Raw genomic sequence first — 6000 nt, 5'->3', positions numbered from 1 at the left:
GCCCCGCAGGTGCGCGGAGTCAGCGGGGAGCGCAGAGGTGAGGAAGAGGAGGCGCTGATGGACGAGCCGGGCAGGAGGGGAGGGGAGGAAGGCAGGAAGGAAGGAGGGCGAGCGGCCGGTGCCTGCGGCTGCAGTTCGCCGTCCCTCCGAGCCGCGGCGGGGGCACACTCCGCCCGCGTTTGGCGAGCGCGGCTCCCGAGCGGGGCAAGGCGGAGGCAGCCGGGGCCCGAGGCAGAGGTGAGGACACGGGCACCGGGGGATGGGATGGGATGGGATGGGATGGGATAGGATGGGATAGGATGGGATGGGGGACCCGCACCAGGACGGTGAGGCTGCGGGAGCCGCGGCCCCGGGAGGAGCGAAGCCACTCGCCCGAAGCCACTCGCCCGAAGCCACTCGCCCCAGTGGCTCCTGGCCGCGGCTTGTGGCCACGAGCGCCACCGCGGTGAGGGTCTCTGAGGGGTGGGTGCTGCTACGTGGCGCCGTCCAAGGGGGATGCGCTTGAATGTGGGCTACTTGGCAGCATCCCACTTCTCTCGGATCAAACTCTGCGCTCCTTGTCGAATTTCCGGAGTGTTAGAGCTCCTCGGGACTCTGGAAACCCAGTGCGAGTCCTTCTGAAGGCTGGGATTGGTTATTAGGATTCCAAAGGAATTAGCAGGGTCCTCTGAAAATACCAGGGGAAGAAAAGATTTTACTCAGCTTCCGTGCAGAAAATGTGTGGCTCCCGAGTCTACGCTGACGTTTGGATTTGAGAGGATATTGAGATACTCGGGATTTACATGGTCATCTTCACGTGAAAGGTCAGGAGTGATTATTTTCCTTTTTAAAAGGTTTGACAGACAGATGCTGGTGGTTTTGCTGATGGAGTTGTCCGCAGAAGTGTGAGGGAGATGCACAGGTGAACCCAATAAAGGGGTTTGAAGGCAAGAGGGGAGGGGAGTTTGGTGTAATTAAAAGGGCAAATTCGCGTTTTGTATTCACTCAGCTAAGGAAAAACTCTCTTCCGAGAGAGAGAGCCTGTCCTGCCCGGGTTGGAGCGGAGTGGAGGAGGTAGGGTGAAGCGGTGAATATTTGCGTTTGAAACCAGCAGCGCTTTGGCTGCCGCTCACTTCTGAGAGGTCCTTTCCTTGTATCGGCCTGAATCAACGCGGAGTTTGTTTATTAGGTTTGTGCTTGTTTAGGGTAACACCCGGGGGTTTGCCCCTTCGGGGTCTCTGGTGCTCGCTCCAGCCGTGAGCGCGGTTGGCCCGGGTTTGTGAGGGATGCTCTCGGGGAGCGGCGGGGCTGGCCCGCCGCGCACACCGGGCACCCAACAGGTCCCCGCGGTGTTGATTCGCCACCTGAAACTTCACACGCCGAGACACTGAGCCTCCCAGGAAACAGGCCTACAGGTGGCATTTGGGGATCAGGCATCAGCAGCAAGCACAGCCTCGGCAGTGGGTGCGCGCCGCTCCGGAGTTGGGCTCGCTAAGTGCCGAGAGCGGCTTTGCCGGAGGTTCCTTCCCCGGCGCCGCGGAGCATCTCCCGCTTGGGCAGGGCGGGGGGCGCGGGGTGGGAGCGCAGCGCAGCCGCGGCAGGAGGGAGGGAGACAGAGAGAGAGGGGGAAGGAGCGCGCCCGGAGCCCCCGGCCCGCTCTGCCGTGCCCTGGCCGTGCCCGTGGCCGGGGGACAAGGCGGGCGGCGAGGCTGCCAGGGAGTTGGCTGCGCTATCCCGGAGGACCGGCTGCTGAGGCAGAGATGCCCGGAGCCCTCGCGAACGCTTGCCGCCTTCTTTCTCCCCCTCATCCCCCCCCCACCCCCCCCAACCCCGCTCCTCCCTCCCTTCCTTCCTTTTTTTTTTTTCCCCTTTCGCCGATGCGGGGAGGCGGGCACGAGCCGCGGCTCCGCAGCGCAGCAGCGCTTTCCCCGCGCCGGGAGCCGCGGCCGCGCCGGGCGGGCAGCGGCGGCCCCGCTCCCGCGCTCCCCCCGCCCCTGCGCAGGCAGCGCCGCAGCCGCGCTGGCCCCGGCGGGCGGAGCGGCGCCGCCGCTGCCCCCGCGCCCGCACGGACCCCGCGGGCCTCGCTGCCAGAGGGCGGCGGCCCCGGCCCGGCCCGTCCCGCTGCCCGTCGCGGCCGAAAGTTTCCCGGCGGAAGGGGGTAAGTCGGGGGCGACGGAGGGATGCGCGGGTGGGGGGGATGCTGGAGCTGCCCTGCCGCGGGTCCTCGGGCTCAGCCCGAGGCTCCCACCCTGCTGGGGAGAGGGCAGGGCTCCGCGGCCGGAGCCGGGAGAGCCTCCTCCAGCGAGGATAGATACCCATCTCTTGTTCCCCTTCTCCATCGGTCCCTGTCACCAAGCAGAGGAGAGACGGTGACCTCAACTACTGTGGTGTCGCTTTAAGATGCAGGGTTAATTTGCAAGGGCCAGTAGTGGCTGAAATGCAGCGCTCAGACTTTAATATCTGCATATGGTAATGGGTAAAATAAAGGCACCCGTTAGTATTCCGCTCCTGTAATACTTGGCGCGGGAGAGCCTGCTGCTCCATCTCATTTCCGAGCTCCTCTGGGGGAAGCGGAGTGGTGCTGGGTACCTTCCCCGCTGCCTTTTCCCGAGTGCCTCAGTCCTCCAGGCACCGGGGGAGTCCTGCGGAGGGCAGACGGGAAGCTCCTTGCCTTGCAACCGCAAAGCTGCGGAGAGACACCTTCTCGGGCTCGGAAAGCCTCGGGAACGCTCTGGGAGTGGGATTATGGCAGGAATCAGCAGGGTAACCCCGGTGCCCGGCTCCTGGTAGGTGATGTGACTCTGCTGCCTACCTTTTACACACCCCAGTGGTTTTATCGATCCCTGTAGCTGATGCGAGCCCTGTGTTTGAAATGTGCGAACTTGAGGGATGTACGGTGAGGTCAGCCGTGGGGGCTGGAGCCTGAGCACTGGGATTACCTCGGGAAGAGCAGGACCGAGGTGTGGGTGGTGTCATCTGGGGGCACACGCCGGGAGAGGCAGGTGCCGCCTTCCCATCCCATCTGCGTGTTTCGGCAGTGGCCATTAATGATGATTGGATGTTAATTCGGAGGGAGGGGTGTGGTATTCGAAGGGGGTTTTGGATGTAAATCAATGCCCGTTGACTCATTTGGGCCCCGCCGAAGTGTGGGGGGAAGCCCCTGTGTTCGCAGGGCGGGCTGCTCCCCCTCCCATCATCAAAAGTTAAGGTGGAAACATTTCCGTGTCTGTTCCCACCCACCCCCCGACGGGAGGAGGTTCGTGACATATAAATTTCTCAGACTGCTCTTTGGGCTGTCTGCGTGTTAAAGCAAATACGTTTCTCACTTCGACTGAGAACAGTTTTGCTCTCTGATGAGTGGAAACTGGGGAAAAAGAGACATTTAAAAATAAAATCAGACTGTATAGTTGGAGTGGTAAAGCAAATGTTCTCGAGATCCCACGTAGCAAGCTGGGGATGAATGCAAACTGTTCCTGCCGTGTAACTTTTCCAAATTCAGTTCTGCCTGAGAGATGCGATCTCCTCCTGCCTCGCAGCAGAGCCCGGCCCGCGTGGAGCGCGGAACGGGTGCGAGGATGCTTTTCCCAGCGCCCTGAAGGGGCAATGGGAGCGTGCTGGCACTGCCGCAGGAGTGACAGCCTTGTCACACACGGAACCCGGCACCTACAGCAGGCACGGGAGCCCACCCTGCTTTCAACTTTCTGGTGTGTCAAAGCTTTGCAAAATTTGAGGCAGGTTACTCCCAAATCGAGGACTACTGGCTCTCCCCTCCTGCTTCAGCTGCTGTGGATGTGGCAGGCCCCTTATGTCACCCTCAGTGTCTGTAGGTGGCACGTGCTTAATTTTCAGGGGAATGACCGTGGACAGGTAAAGGGACACTTACATCGGGCTTGCGCTTGTGTTTATTCAAAGCTTCACGTGCAGCCTTTACAGCCCGCTTTTTCTTTAACTCCCCAATGACAACGTGTGCTCATTCTGGAAAAGTGTTAGAGTATCCAATTCCTCTGGCAAAATGGGAGTGGTTGGTAGAGCAACCTGCTAAATACCTTCAAGAGTGAGTGCTTAGCTCAGTGTGTGATTTGCAGCCGAAAAGGTTCAGTCAGCTTTGTTGAGACCATGGTTATCACTAATTTCTCCACCAATGAAGCATCATATCAGCTGTGTAAATGAGCTTCTCAGATCTGGGCTCTGCTTTTCTGTACAGAGATGGTAGCCTGAAGCACCAAGTGTTGAGCTGCTGCTGTGTGTCCATGTGTGGTTTAGCTTGGGCTTGGTGGCTGTTTGGGACAGCTTCGCTGCAGTGCTGGGTGGGCATTTGCTGTAGACTGAAGCTTTGTGCTTCAGAAGCTGCCACAGGACTGATTCTGGGATACAGAGCTTTGCCAGGGCTGACGGAAGGGCATGGACATCAGACAGGAGTTAGAACTTAGCTTGAGTTCTTTTCCCTCAATTTACAAAATAAACTTCCATAAGTTCCTTATGTATGGCTCCTGGATGCTTCAGGAACCACATTTTTACTTGGTGGGAAACATCCTTAAAAATTGGTCTCCCTCGTTTGCTGCTCTTTTCCTTCTTCCCATGCCTTAGCAGCCTGGAATCCATGGATGTTTACCCCTGAACCCTGGGATTTAAGTACTTTGTTAATAGCTTCAAATGAGGGACATAAGTTGTTAAAACTCTGCTCCTGGTTAGTGAGCAGCTGAAGGAAATGAAACCAGAAGCTTTGCACTTTTCCTTTCATGGCTTTAGTAACTTCTGGTAGCAATTCGGCCTTAGTCTAAATGCTCTCAAACAAGAAAATAACATGAATAGTAGTGTTCCTTTTTTTTGGTTTATTTTATATTTGTGTCTGCATATGGGCCTCTGTCCAGCCAAGCAGCAAAATCTGAAAATCAGAAAGTATAATCTGGTCTTAGTTCAGTTTTAACAGCAAATCTGATACAAAACCTTTGGTTTGGCAAAGAGAACCTTTTTACCCATGAAGGCTCTTTTTGGATCTTCTTCATCAAAGCTTGAAGCAAATTTAACAGACTTCTGGCAAAATGAAGCACTGGGGCTTTTTGTGTGTGAACCAGCTGTTTTTCTCTTAAACTCGGAGTGCACAGATGAAAACTGATCTGTTAGCCAATAATTATTTACTTCTTGGTATTTGAAACACGTGGAGGGATAACTGAATAGTGGAAACTTGAAATCTGGATCAAGCCAAAACGCTGCTTGAGAATTAAACCCAAGTTTGCTTGTTCTGTCCTATTAATAGTTTATAAATTCAGTGTCTGAACCACAGAAAACAGTAGTTAAAGTGGCAAGGATTATTGCTCAGAATCCTGCAATCAGAGCTTGCTGTTTTAATTAAAAATAACTAATCAACTGATTGATGAAGGGAAAAATGTGCCTTGCAGGTATATATTAATTTTGCTGCTACCAGAGGATTCTATGTGATGCATTTGTTGATGTGAAGTCTTTTGGGGGAAGAGACATTGAGTGCCTAAAAAGCTTGTGCAAGCACAGCAGAGCAGGCTTCTGGGAGAGGAGATGCTCCTGCAGCTTTTCATGCTTAGGTGATTTATTACAAGAGACTTGACAATCAGGGCCAACTCAGCAGTAGTGGGAAGTGGTTTGTTTTTGGCAGTTCAGGCAGTGGGTGTGACCCCCTGGCAGTGGCTTGGGGTGTTCCTGAGCTGTTAGGGTTAGAATGACAGGCTGTTCTTGGGCTACTGCATGTCTGGCTGGACTTTTATCAAGCTGTAGCTCCAAAGAAGGTGGAACAAATAATTCTGATGGCTGGTGAGAAACCTCTGAAGGAAGAGCTATAGTCACTTAAAAGAGTGTCTGTTTTGTACATATAAATGTACTGATCTGATCTGTGCACCCAAAACACACAGCTTTGTGTGTGACAGGGAGAAGGGTGTTCTCCCTGGATTCACTTGGGAAGGGACAGCCAGTAGGGAGAAGGGTGATCTACAGCTGGAGTGGGGCTGCAGCTGCCTTGCATCCCTGTGGATTCCCCCATTGGCAGAAATT

General features: G+C 55.3%; 1 protein-coding gene across 2 annotated transcripts in view; it reads left to right on the top strand.

The window, feature by feature from the left end:
• The first annotated feature begins 593 nt into the window (after positions 1-593).
• PCDH15 (protocadherin related 15) overlaps positions 594-6000 on the top strand; it is a 626487-nt gene continuing 621080 nt past the window's right edge. Inside the window, exon 1 of one of the 2 annotated variants that reach the window (XM_068197023.1) lies at positions 594-803. The gene's annotated coding sequence lies outside the window, so the exon portion shown is untranslated. Of the gene's footprint in view, positions 804-2114; positions 2138-6000 lie in introns of those variants that run through there. The other variant, XM_068197024.1, reaches the window with a different exon arrangement.

The sequence above is a fragment of the Anomalospiza imberbis genome, chromosome 8, assembly GCF_031753505.1.
Source record: "Anomalospiza imberbis isolate Cuckoo-Finch-1a 21T00152 chromosome 8, ASM3175350v1, whole genome shotgun sequence".
NCBI lineage: Eukaryota > Metazoa > Chordata > Aves > Passeriformes > Viduidae > Anomalospiza > Anomalospiza imberbis.
This window is presented reverse-complemented; position numbering and strand designations above follow the sequence as displayed.